We start from the raw sequence: 13,417 nt of genomic DNA, 5'->3' as shown, positions 1-13,417 counted from the left end.
AAACAACTTTTCATTTTTTTTCCTTCTCTTTTGAGTTTGATGATGCACGCAACTGCGAAAAACGAGCAATGGTTAAACTAATAAGCCCCGATCTGTTCATATTCTAGCTAGCATGGTTGCACCAGTATTTTGATTGAATCAAACTAAATGGAGAACTGGACCACAACCAAAACAGTTGATTTAATGAACAAAGCATGTTAGCTTAAAAATAATACTTAAGTTTGTGTGGTCCTGTAATATATACAAACATTCAAGTCTCTGTCATAAACACGGGTATTTGTCTTAATAAGCAACTTTGGAATAATATATCAAACAATCATCATCTATGGAAATAAAATATCTATATTAACAGTTTCAATGATTGAATTAAAGGTTTTTTGCAACAAAAATACCTTCAAAAATCGCTATTTTATACAAGTTTACCTTTTATCATTAAATATATATCAATTGCACGAAGTAAAAAAATAATATATAATTTAATATATCTTTTTTTGGTAATTAATATAGCAAATCAAACTCTGACAATAAATATTAGAAAAATACTTAGGTTCACTCTTAGGATGAACCTTGTTGTTCACTTCTTTTTTATCAACTAATGAGAATCTCTTATACATTATCTTGTTTAAAAAACTAAATCAAAAGTAATACATATTAAAGAAACAAATTATGTATAATTTTTTTAAGGAAAGTTATATATTGGCTTGGTTTAGATTTTACAATTAGAACTAGGTTTTATCCTGTGGTACACCACAAGTCTATTATTTTGTTGATATATATATATATATATTGTTAACGGTTGTAGGTAGAGTTTTGTACAAACTCTTGATTCGCAAGTTGAGAATATACATTTTACAATTTGTTAGTGTACATTTAAAGCTAATAAGATCTTACCAAATATGTAATCGTTTATTAAATGCAATTTATATATTTTCTAAGATGTATTCATCTTTAATTAGTTGCTACATTATAGGGATGTATTAAGAGGATGTGATTACATAAATTGGGTTATCAATTCTTTTTGTCAAATTCGGTACTGAAAATTCGACATGCAAATAAGATATTTCCTAAGATACAATGGGCATTAATTGGCATTAATTAGATGTAAATAAGTATGTTATGAATTAAAAACCGGCCCAAAATATTTGGCAATTGTAACACCCGCGAACCGAAATCCCGGTTTAGAGATTGCATCGGTCGATGCAGGTTGTGCATCGGTCGATGCAAGGTTGAGTTTATGTGTTTTGACTTAAGTTAAACGCTGCGTTTTGGGTAAGAAAAACCCTTAAACTCGAGTTTTGTCTCATTAGGCGTGTTTAGCCGCTTTTGAGAGAAACGAAAGAGGAAAAGAAGAGTTTTTGGTGTTCTTGAGTGTTCTTGGTGATTTCTTGGAGTTGGAAGCTGTTCTTGTAGAGATCTGTAGCTGGGATCGTTGTAGGAGCGTCCTAGGGTCGTTTTCTTCCTGTGTTTAGGTCGTTTTCTTCTGTGGCAAAGGTAAGTGCAAGACCATGGCTTATCTAAGCTAGAGAACTCTCTAATTTGCTTGCTATGTGTTATTAGACTTGTTAGATCATTATTTTGGACGTTAGGAAGCTTTCTTGTGGCTTGGGATCGAGTTTTGTGGTTGTAGGAACGAAGTTCCGGCGAGAAGCTTCAGAGAAAACACGATGCTCGACATTGCATCGGTCGATGCATATCTTGCGTTGGTCGATGCAAGTGCGAGGACGTCGCTTAAAACCCTAGGGTTTTTGTGTTATGTCGAGCATGCGTCGGTCGATGCAGAGCGAGTGTCGGTCGATGAAAGTGCATCGAGCATCGATCGATGCAACCCTGTGTCGGTTGATGCATCCCCATGTGGTGTCGGTCGATGCATGTTGGTGTCGGTCAATGCAGAGTCTTTGTTTGTTTTTTGTTGTGTGTTGATTGTTGTTTGATGGTTAGAGATGTCTCTATTGCTTGTGTGTATAGCCCAGTAGATGGGAGGATTGCCTTACTGAGTGTTTTTAAAATACTCATGCATTGCAATATGTGTTTGTGGTGCAGGTAAAGGCAAAGTGTGATCGTGGAATCAAGGCAATGAAGAGGAAGATGTTCTAGGGACTCGATTGGATGTTGTCTGGCATTGCTAGGTTGCTAGAGTTGGGTCAATAGAAATATTGCTAGGTTACTGGTTCCATGTTTTCTAATGATTTGGATATTGATTTGTGGTTATATTTTATTATTGGAATATTATTGGTTATTAATATTGGTTATTTCCACTGTTTGATTGTGGTTGTGGTTAGGTGGCTAGTGGGTATGGGATCACTAGTTGTAGTTTATTATTATTATTATTATTATTATTTATTATATTTATTATTTATTATTTTAAAAAAAACGGGTCGGGTCGTTTCAGTTTGGTATCAGAGCCCTTACGATTCTGGGTTTGGGTTCACTAGGTTTCTGTTGTGATGTTTGGATTGCATGTCTTGATTGATTATGTGAGTTAGTCAATTTTGTGTGGCATGGAGTCCTAGAACATCCTCTTCGAGCCTACAGTGTGATTCCACGGTGAGTATCTGTTTTTGTGTGATGTATAATTGTGTGCTTAGCCTTCTGTTCATGGTAGTGCAGATGGGTAGAGAGGATGTTGTTGCTGGTCTTGATCGTGGTCGTGGATGCGGACGTGGTCGTCGACGCCGACATGGTCGTGGTAGGGGCAGAGTCCCAGTGGTTAGTGAGACCGAGGACCAGAGTGTGACAGCTGAGGGTGTTGGCGAGTCGCAGGATGTCCAGGGGGATTCTTTGAGTGTGGTCGGAGGAGGCAGTGTTGATGCTCCAGTGGCCGGTGATGCTAGGGTTCCGGGTGTGGGAATCCCAGCGGTTGGAGTCTCTGTTGTTGATCTTGCGGGCTTGTTAGCACAGTTGTTAGAGTGGTTCCCGGTGGTGGCACCGGCTCAGGCTCAGGTGGCGCCACCAGTAGTGGCGGAGGAGCGGCAGCCAGTGGCTGCGGATGTGGGGGTCCATTCTCGTTATATCAGCATGCTGACAGAGATGGGTTGTATTCGTACCGAGCGGTTTTCGAGTGGTACAGATCCTACCGCTGTGGAGGCGTGGAGGACGAGTGTGGAACGTAACTTCCATACTCTGAGATGTCCTGAGGAGTTTTTGGTGGACATTGGGGTCCACCATTTGACTGGTGATGCTCAGTTGTGGTGGAGTTCTGTGGCAGCCAGGAGAATGCGGAGGGAGATGTCTTGGGCTGACTTCATCTTGGAGTTCAACTGCAAGTATTTCCCTAGAGAGGCACTGGATAGGTTGGAGGTCCAGTTCCTTCAGCTAGCTCAAAGAACTCGGTCAGTGCGGGAGCTTGCCTTGGAGTTCAGTCGGCTTCTGAGGTATGGGGGTCGGGATATGGAGTCTGAGGAGGCTCAGATCAGGAGGTTTTTGAGGGTCCTACGTGATGACTTGAGGGTTCACTGTAGAGGGCGGAGTTATGCTACGCGTGCAGAGCTGGTTGAGACTGCAGCAGGGATTGAGGAGGATATCCGTGCACAGTCAGTGGCGGCTAGCCCAGCAGTCCAGCCTAGCAAGGCTCAGCATCAGTGAGGTTCTAGCAAAGGCGGCAAGCCTGCGCAGGGAACCAAGAGGAGATGGGAGGCTACGTAGAGGCCGGGTGGTCCGAGTTGCTTTGGGTGTGGGGACAAGGATCACAAGGTTGCTAGCTGTCCCAAGAGGAGTGCTCCGACGGCAGCAGATCGTGTGTGCTATTATTGCAGGGAGCCAGGGCACATCAGGCCTTATTGCCTAGAGTTGCAGCCGGTAGCAGTGGCAGCGTTGAAGCAGGTGCAGGTGGGAGGGCAGCAGGTGGCACGGATTGAGCAGGCGCCACGGGTTTACATGACTATAGAGATTGGTGGAACCAGTGCCGGAGCGATCACAGGTATAATTTCTGGTACTTTGTCTTTGTGAATTCTTAGTAAGTTCAGATTTTATGTTGTCCTGTGATAAAGTGTTAGGTTCTCAACACATGAGGTTTGTGTAGGGACCTTGTTGGTGGGAGGGTTTAAGTCCCATGTTATGTTTGACTCTGGAGCTACTCATAGCTTCATTACCTCGGAGTGTGCAGAGAGTGCGGGTATCATGGGATATCCCAGAGAGCATGCAGGAGTTGTTAGAGTTGTTGGAGGCAAGTTTCTGAGGGTCATTGGTAGAGCGAGGGGTATCGATATTCAGATCGCGGGAGAGTCTTGGCCAGCGGATTTGCTTATCATCCCTGTGGAGCTGTGTGACGTTATCTTTGGGATGGACTGGTTGCATCGTCATATGGTTCATCTGGATTGTCATCGGGGTAGAGTGGAGTTTGAGCGCTCAGGAGGGAAGTTGATTTTTCAGGGGATTAGACCGACTTCAAGGAGTCTCATGATCTCGGCCATTCAGGCTGTGAAGATGATCGAGAAGGGCCGTGAGGCTTATTTGGTTACTATATCTCTGCCAGAGTCAGTGGGGAAGTCTTCGATTAGCGGTATTCCGGTTATAGAGGAGTTTGAGGATGTGTTCCAGTCATTGCAGGGGTTACCACCATCTCGGTCTGATCCTTTGATGATTAAACTGGAACCAGGGACGATGTCGTTATCCAAGGCTCCTTACAGAATGGCTCCATCAGAGATGGCAGAGCTGAAGAAGCAGCTAGAAGATTTGTTGAGTAAGGGATTCATCCGTCCTAGTGTATCACTGTGGGGAGCACCGGTGTTGTTTGTCAAGAAGAAGGATGGGAGTTTTCGATTGTGTATTGATTACAAGGGTTTGAACCGAGTCACTATGAAGAACAAGTACCCTCTTCCGAGGATCGATGAGTTGTTGGATCAGTTGAGGAGTGCTACTTGGTTCTCCAAGGTAGATCTGGCGTCGGGTTATCATCAGATTCCAATAGATGAGGCAGATGTGAGGAAGACTGCATTCAGGACGAGGTATGGGCATTATGAGTTTGTGGTGATGCCTCTCGGGTTGACTAACGCACCAGCAGCGTTTATGAGATTGGTGAACAGTGTGTTTCAAGAGTTTCTGGATGTATCTGTCATCATTTTCATCGACGATATCTTGGTTTATTCTAAGAGTCCTCAGGAGCATATAGTGCATTTGAGGGCAGTTCTGGAGAACCTGCGGGAGCAGAAGTTGTTTGCTAAGTTGAGCAAGTGCAGTTTTTGGCAGCGTGAGATGGGTTTTCTGTGTCATATTGTGTCTGCAGATGGGGTTTCTATAGATCCGGAGAAGATACAGGCTATCAGGGATTGGCCTAGACCGCAGAATGCCACAGAGATCAGGAGTTTTCTTGGATTGGCAGGTTATTACAGGAGATTTGTGCAGGGGTTTGCGAGCAGAGCACGTCCTATGACTAAGTTGACAGGGAAGGATGTTCTTTTTGTTTGGTCACAGGAGTGTGAGGAAGGCTTTGCAAGCCTGAAGGAGATGTTGACTACTGTGCCAGTGTTGGCTATGCCTGAGCAGGGAGAACCCTATGTGGTTTATACAGATGCATCTAGAGTTGGTTTGGGATGTGTGTTGATGCAGCATGGGAAGGTGATTGCCTACGCTTCGCGGCAGTTGCGGAAGCATGAGGGCAAATATCCTACACATGACTTGGAGATGGGTGCTGTAGTTTTTGCCCTGAAGATTTGGAGATCTTATCTTTATGGTGCAAAGGTGCACGTGTTTACAGATCATAATAGCCTGAAGTATATATTCACTCAGCCCAAGCTGAACTTGAGGCAGAGGCGGTGGATGGAGCTTGTGGCGGATTATGATTCTGAGATAGCCTATCACCCTGGTAAGGCTAACTCGGTTGCAGATGCTCTGAGTCGGAAGAGGGTAGCTTCGGATCAGGAGCAGGAGATGGAGTCTCTGGTAGGAGAGATCGGTGCGTTGAGTTTGTGTGTTGTGTCTCAGGAACCGTTGGGTTTGGAGGTGATTGATAGAGCAGATCTTCTGAGCAGGGTGCAGTTGGCTCAAGAGAAGGATTTGGGGCTGGTGAATGCCTCAAAGGATGTGGATTCAGAGTATCAGGTCACAGATAATGGTACTATCTTGGTGCACGGTCGAGTTTGTGTGCCCAAGGATGAGGAGTTGAGGCAGGAGATCCTGAGAGAGGCTCATGGGAGCAAGTTTTCTATTCATCCAGGAGCGACTAAGATATACCGTGATCTCAAGAGGTACTATCATTGGGTCGGGATGAAGAAGGATGTGGCTAGTTGGGTCGCGAGGTGCTATGTGTGCCAGCTGGTGAAGACAGAGCATCAGGTTCCAGGAGGGTTATTGTGGACCGGTTGACTAAGTCGACACATTTTCTGGCCATTAAGAAGACTGATGGAGCAGCGGTCTTGGTTAAGAAGTATGTGAAGGAGATAGTCAGGTTGCATGGGGTGCCAGTGAGCATTGTGAGCATTGTTCCAAGTTCACTTCGGTGTTCTGGAGAGCGTTTCATGCAGAGATGGGCACTAAGGTGCATATGAGTACAACTTATCATCCCCAGACAGATGGACAGTCAGAGAGGACGATCCAGACGCTGGAGGATTTGCTGAGGATGTGTGTGTTGGATTGGGGTGGCCATTGGGCAGATCACTTGAGCTTGGTAGATTTTGCTTACAACTACAATTATCAGGCAAGTATTAAGATGGCTCCTTATGAGGCTTTATATGGGAGGCCATGTCGTACACCGTTATGCTGGACTCAGGTGGGGGAGAGGAACATTTACGGGGCAGATTTTGTTCAGGAGACCTCAAAGAAGATTCGGGTTCTCAAGCTGAACATGAAGGAGGCTTAGGATCAGCAGAGGAGTTATGCCGATAGGAGGAGGAGAGATCTTGAGTTTCAGGTAGGAGACAGAGTGTATCTCAAGATGGTCATGTTGCGGGGTCCAAACAGGTCATTGACTGAGACTAAGTTGAGTCCGAGGTACATGGGTCCGTTCAGAGTGATTGAGCGTGTTGGACCAATGGCTTATAGACTGGAGTTACCTGAGGTTATGCGTGTCTTCCATAAGGTTTTTCATGTTTCTATGTTGAGGAAGTGTCTCTGTGAGGATGATCAGCTGTTAGCTAAGATTCCTGAGGATCTTCAGCCTAACATGACTTTGGAGGCGAGACCAGTGAGGGTTCTCGAGAGGAGGATCAAGGAACTTCGAAAGAAGAAGATTCTTTTGATGAGAGTCATTTGGGACTGTGATGGTGTTGAGGAGCAGACTTGGGAACATGAGGCGAGGATGAAGGCAAGGTTTAAGAAGTGGTATGAGAAGCAAGCCGCGACTTGAGCTTATCTAGCCTGGTCCCATCTGTAATTCGTGGCTGGAGCGGGAATGGAGTATTCCAGCCCATCTCTCTTGTTTACTTGGTCGCTAGGGGTGGTTGGTTGTGCGACTAAGTAACAAGATGAGGTGGTGCTCGGGGTACAAAGTTTCCGTGAGGCAGAGTTTTTGAGGAAAGTTTCCTGAATTAGAAGTTTCCAAAAGTGGAAAGTGGTAAAAGTGGAAAGTTTTATGAGTTAAAATTTTTTCCATTTTAGCGGAGAGAGCCTTGGAGGGGCTTGTGTGGCCTTAGTGGCGGAATTTTTAGTCATTGTGTGGCCTTAGTGGCGGTCTATTGAGACATTGTGTGGCCTTTGTGGCGGGCTGTTTAGCCAGATGTGTGGCCTTTGTGGCGGGCTGTTTAGCCAGATGTGTGGCCTTTGTGGCGGGCTGTTTAGCCAGATGTGTGGCCTTTGTGGCGGGCTGTTTAGCCAGAGTGCATGTTTAAGTGGTCGTTTGGGACAGATGGTCTTTGTGACGGTCCTGTTTAGGACATTTGTTTGACCTTGGTGGCGGTCATGTTTAGGACATTTGTTTGGCCTTGGTGGTGGTCCTGTTTAGGACATTTGTTTGGCCCTTGTGGCAGTGAGATGATCCTTGTGTGGTCATGAGGTATCCCAGTGAGGGGATATGTGGTTGGTAGGACATTGAGATGTCGTACGCGAGCCACGAGAAGGAAACCTAGATAGGGATAGGACTCAGACGTGTTCAGAATTGTTTGCTCGCGACTAAGTACTGCCATATTCTGAGACTATGTGGCTTGGGAGTATGGTTGGTATATCGACTTCGGATGACGATCCTGGGGCGCGTTGTAGGGTGGCAACCCGAGAGACGAGTATTGGATTTTTCCTTATATATTATGGCATGCGGGTTTAGGCCCGATGAGGAGCCAACTTTATGGCATGCAGACTTAGGTCTGATGAGGAGCCAATAAAAACTCGAGGTTTAGGCCTATGAGTAAAGGAAAGTCCAAAAGTTGAGAGCAAATAACGCCTGGAGCGTGAGTCTATCGCCTAGAGGTGACCTACTGTAAATCGGTCGGAGGAGTACGGGCCGTGGAGACGGTTGCACGGGAGTCCTTGGCTGATGGTTGTTCGAGATTCGAGGACAAATCTAGTTTGGTGGGGGAGAATTGTAACACCCGCGAACCAAAATCCCGGTTTAGGGATTGCATCGGTCGATGCAGGGTTGAGTTTCTGCGTTTTGACTTAAGTTAAACACTGCGTTTTGGGTTAGGAAAACCCTTAAACTCAAGTTTTGTCTCATTAGGCGTGTTTAGCTGATTTTGAGAGAAACGAAAGAGGAAATGAAGAGTTCTTGGTGTTCTTGAGTGTTCTTGGTGATTTCTTGGAGTTGGAAGCTGTTCCTGTAGAGATTTGTAGCTGGGATCGTTATAGGAGCGTCCTAGGGTCGTTTTTCTTCCTGTGTTTGGGTCGTTTCTTTTGTGGCAAAGGTAAGTGCAGGACCATGGCTTATCTAAGTTAGAGAACTCTCTAATTTGCTTGTTATGTGTTATTAGACTTGTTAGATCGTTATTTTGGACGTTAGGAAGCTTTCTTGTGGCTTGGGATCGAGTTTTATGGTTGTAGGAACGAAGATCCGGCGAGAAGCTTCGGGGAAAACACGATACTCGGCATTGCATCGGTCGATGCATATCTTGCGTCGGTCGATGCAAGTGCGAGGATGGCGCGTAAAACCCTAGGGTTTTCGTGTTATGTCGAGCATGCGTCGGTCGATGCAGAGCGAGTGTCAGTCGATGCAAGTGCATCGAGCATCGATCGATGCAACCCTGTGTCGGTCGATGCATCCCCATGTGGTGTCAGTCGATGCATGTTGGTGTCGGTCGATGCAGAGTCCTGGTTTGTTGTTTGTTGTGTGTTAATTGTTGTTTGATGGTTAGAGATGTCTCTATTGCTTGTGTGTATAGCCCAGTAGTTGGGAGGATTGCCTTACTGATTGTTTTTAAAATACTCATGCATTGCAATATGTGTTTGTGGTGCAGGTAAAGGCAAAGTGTGATCGTGGAATCAAAGCAATGAAGAGGAGGATGTTCTAGGGACTCGATTGGATGTTGTCTGGCATTGCTAGGTTGCTAGAGTTGGGTCATTAGAAACATTGCTAGGTTGCTGGTTCCATGTTTTCTGATGATTTGGATATTGATATGTGGTTATATTTTATTATTGGAATATTATTGGTTCTTGATATAAGTTATGTTGTTGGATTGTGGTTGTGGTTAGGTGGCTAGTGGGTATGAGACCACTAATTGTAGTTTATTATTATTCTTATTATTATTATTTATTATATTTATTATTTATTATTTTAAAAAAATGGGTCGGGTCGTTTCAGCAATCTTAAAGAGGATCCGGATAATTGAATCGATTATAATTTTAGTTAAAAACCGATCCGAAGTTGGCAAAAAGTGATGGCACCCTATTGTACTCCAAAAATGTATTCCGAGCTCTATATGTGGATATATTTGTTTGGTTACAAATATCCTAAGACAATTTTTAATATATATCCGTTTATAAAAATTCAAATCACATTATATGCTGAAAAAAAAAATCTAAAATTTTATTAACTTTATGTATTGAATAGTAATTAAAATAATTAAATATAAGATTAATAAAAATGAAAAGAGAATTATATTTTAATCTAACATATTTATTTAAATTAGATAGATATATTTTAGGAAATTAATATTATCAAAAAAGGAAATGATTGTGTTTGGTTGTAAGGATTGTAGAGAATTTAGTTGAGACTTGTTTGGATACAAAGATAAGAGAGGATGACACAAAAATGTACTTCAAAAATGTTAAGATAGATGAAATGATATATCGGTTTGGGTTTACAAATAAGGTGATTAGGGTTTAGATTTTACAATTCAAACAAAATTATATGTCGGTTTGGGTTTACAAATGAAGTGGTTAGAATTTAGATTTTACAATTAAAACGAAATTATATGTCGGTTTGGGTTTACAAATGAAGTGGTTAGGGTTTAGAGTTTACAATTAAAACAAAATTATATGTCGGTTTGGATTTACAAATGAGATGGTTAGGGTTTAGATTTTACAATTAGAGCGAAATTATATGTCGGTTTGGATTTACAAATGACATGGTTAGGGTTTAGATATTACAATTAGAATGAAATTATATGTCGGTTTGGATTTACAAATAAGATGGTTAGGGTTTATATTTTACAATTAGAATGAATTTATATATCAGTTTGGGTGTATAAACAAGCGGTTTAACTTTTAAATTTTATAATAATGTATACAGATTTTATTTCTTTATTTTATAAAAAGTTAAATAAATAGATTCTTAAATATATTATAAAGTGTCAGATTCTTATTGGCTAAAATAATTAGAAGTAAATAAAAGAGTTCACCTTATTAGTGAACCAAGAATTGTTCTAAAGATTAATATTCATTTTCACAATTTTAAAAATATAATATATATGACTGTATTTTTAATAAAATCCTAATATGATTAGATTTTAATTCAACAGAATATGACTAGAATTTCAGTGTTTTCATAATGAATTGACGGAAGGAGGAACACATAATGTTTTAAAACATTTCATAAAGTTTTCATGTGAATATTACATGGACTTACTTACATAAAATAAACTTTTTTTTTTGTCGGCACATAAAATAAACTAAACATACGTTTTCTAAAGTAAAATAACAAACAAATTGTAAATGATACTTCTAGACGTAAACCTAACTTATAAATTAAGATATCCAGGGAATATTGACAACTTTTCTTACAAAAGATTCTTGATTCTTCCATCATTATAATTCTGATTTTCTCTTTTTGGGCGAACACAAGAAAAATTTAGTCGGTCTCATAACAATCAATGACAAATTTAGTGATAAATTTAGTAAAGAGATAAAAAGTGAGAAGTACGAGGTTACTTGGCAATTTCTACAAAACAATACTTATAAGCGACCGTATTTTTTTAGTATTCAACATAAGCCACCGTACTTTATAAACTTCCGCTGCCCCCAAAAAGTTTTGTCTCTTTATCAATGGAAGGAGAACAAGAAGAGTCTACGATGCGAAAGAGAAGACATCCATCTCAAGAAGAAGTGGCTAGCAACGTGGCTACAAGGAAGCCATACAGAGGGATACGGAGGAGGAAGTGGGGAAAGTGGGTGGCTGAGATTCGTGAGCCTAACAAACGCTCACGTCTTTGGCTCGGTTCTTACACCACCGATGTCGCCGCCGCTAGAGCCTATGACGTCGCCGTCTTTTACCTCCGTGGTCCCTCCGCACGCCTCAACTTCCCTGATCTTCTCTTACAAGATGAGGACCACCGATCAGCCGCTGCTACCGCCGACATCCCCGCCGCTCTTATAAGGGAAAAAGCGGCGGAGGTTGGCGCTAGAGTCGACGCTCTCCTCACTTCTGCTTCTAAGTCACCGCCTCCTCCGACGGCTAACTCCTCTCTGTCGGTAATAAAACCCGACTTGAATCAAATACCCGAATCCGGCGATATATAGTCAAGAGACTCAGAAGTATACACAATATATGTAGTTTGTTTTGGTTTGTTTAGATGATAACATTTACATATACGATACATACAAAAATACATGAATTATAGATATGTATACATGCATAAGTATTATATATGAATCAACAAATTGTTATAGACTCTTATTAGTTCTCCGGAGACAAACCCGGCTAAGAGCAATCCTTGAGAAGCGAATTTTAGTTCAAGTTGTAATACTAATGTACATTAATTTTTAGGTAATTTGTTTAAGAATTTGTAGTTCGTTTCCTCTTACTAGTTTATTAATATTTGAACTCCAAATTTTGATATTATGAGCTTGATGTAATATTTGGATCCGTAATCCCAATAATGCTTATTTCGGTAGAGAATTTAAACCGAAACTTGTACTTTACATCAAAGATAATTTTATCTTTAATTATCTTTATGTGCTTTCAACGTTCGCTCATCAATGTATTAATTAATTTATTGTATGATTCGCCAATATTCCGATGACTGTACTAGCCTTTTATAAGGAAACATTTGTTTGTGATTTTTTTACCTTTTTTTTTTTTGGAGAAAGTCAAGTTAGCACAAAACAAATCCTTAGATTTCGATAAGGTGGCACAGCATTTCTTTGTTTGATCAAAATAATAATAATCATATACTATAAAATCAAACTAACTTTTATTAGATTATCTATTTATGTTTACTAATTATGGTTTTAAAAAAGATTAATTACATCTTAATTATAATCAGAAGTAGAAAACTATATATTAGTAAAAAAAAAATATACTAAAATGTTATAGAAAAGTAAGAATATTGCTGGTATATTATATATTTTCTAAAAATTATTTTAATATTTAGCGTTAAAAATTATTTATATATTAAATTACTTACAATTAACACTTTGGATTAATTTTTTATTTTTAATTTCAAAATTTTTTAAAAAAAAATTAACAAACTATTTCATGTTATTATTGTCAGTTTTGTTTTTTTTTGCCAAACATCTATAGTTTTTAAAAGAGAGAGAAACTGAATTATTTCATTACTGTTCACAAACGAAAAAAAAACTCTCTCTAGACGATTCGGTCAAGAAACCCTAATTTTCGTCTCTATCTTCATTTCAACCTCTCTCTCTCTCTCTCAGATTTGTTAGATCTATTCGATTCAATGCTGAGTTATAATACTTCACGGAAAACGAAAGGTTGTGTAGATTCATATGACGACTGATTTATATTGAATTGCGGCTGAGTTATAATACTTCACAGAAAACAAAAAGTTGCGTAGATTCATATGACGACTGATTTATATTGTTTTGCGGCTGAGTTATAATACTTTACGGAAGACTAAGGGTTGCTAAACTCATATGACGACTGATTTATATTGTTTTGCGGCTGAGTTATAATACTTCACGAAAGACGAAAGGTTGCGTAGATTCATATGACGACTGATTTATATTGCTTCGTGGTTGAGTTATAATACTTCATGGAAGACAAAAGGTTGCGTAGATTCATATGACGGCTGGTTTATATTGCTTTGCTGCTGAGTCATAATGCTTCACAGAAAACGAAAGGTTGCGTAAATTCATATGACGGCTGATTTATATTGTTTGC

The 13,417-nt window shown here is 40.7% G+C and overlaps 1 pseudogene across 1 annotated transcript; it reads left to right on the top strand.

Moving 5' to 3' along the window:
- The first annotated feature begins 11,083 nt into the window (after positions 1 to 11,083).
- LOC104742228 (ethylene-responsive transcription factor RAP2-1 pseudogene) lies at positions 11,084 to 12,136 on the top strand (annotated as a pseudogene). The gene has a single exon (XR_015580641.1). The product of XR_015580641.1 is annotated as an ethylene-responsive transcription factor RAP2-1 pseudogene (transcript).
- The last annotated feature ends 1,281 nt before the right edge of the window (positions 12,137 to 13,417 follow it).

Source organism: Camelina sativa, chromosome 14 (genome assembly GCF_030686135.1).
Source record: "Camelina sativa cultivar CO46 ecotype springtype chromosome 14, ASM3068613v1".
In the NCBI taxonomy this organism is placed as follows: Eukaryota; Viridiplantae; Streptophyta; class Magnoliopsida; order Brassicales; family Brassicaceae; genus Camelina; species Camelina sativa.
Note: the sequence above shows the minus strand (reverse complement) of the source record. Positions and strands in the feature narration are given on the sequence as shown.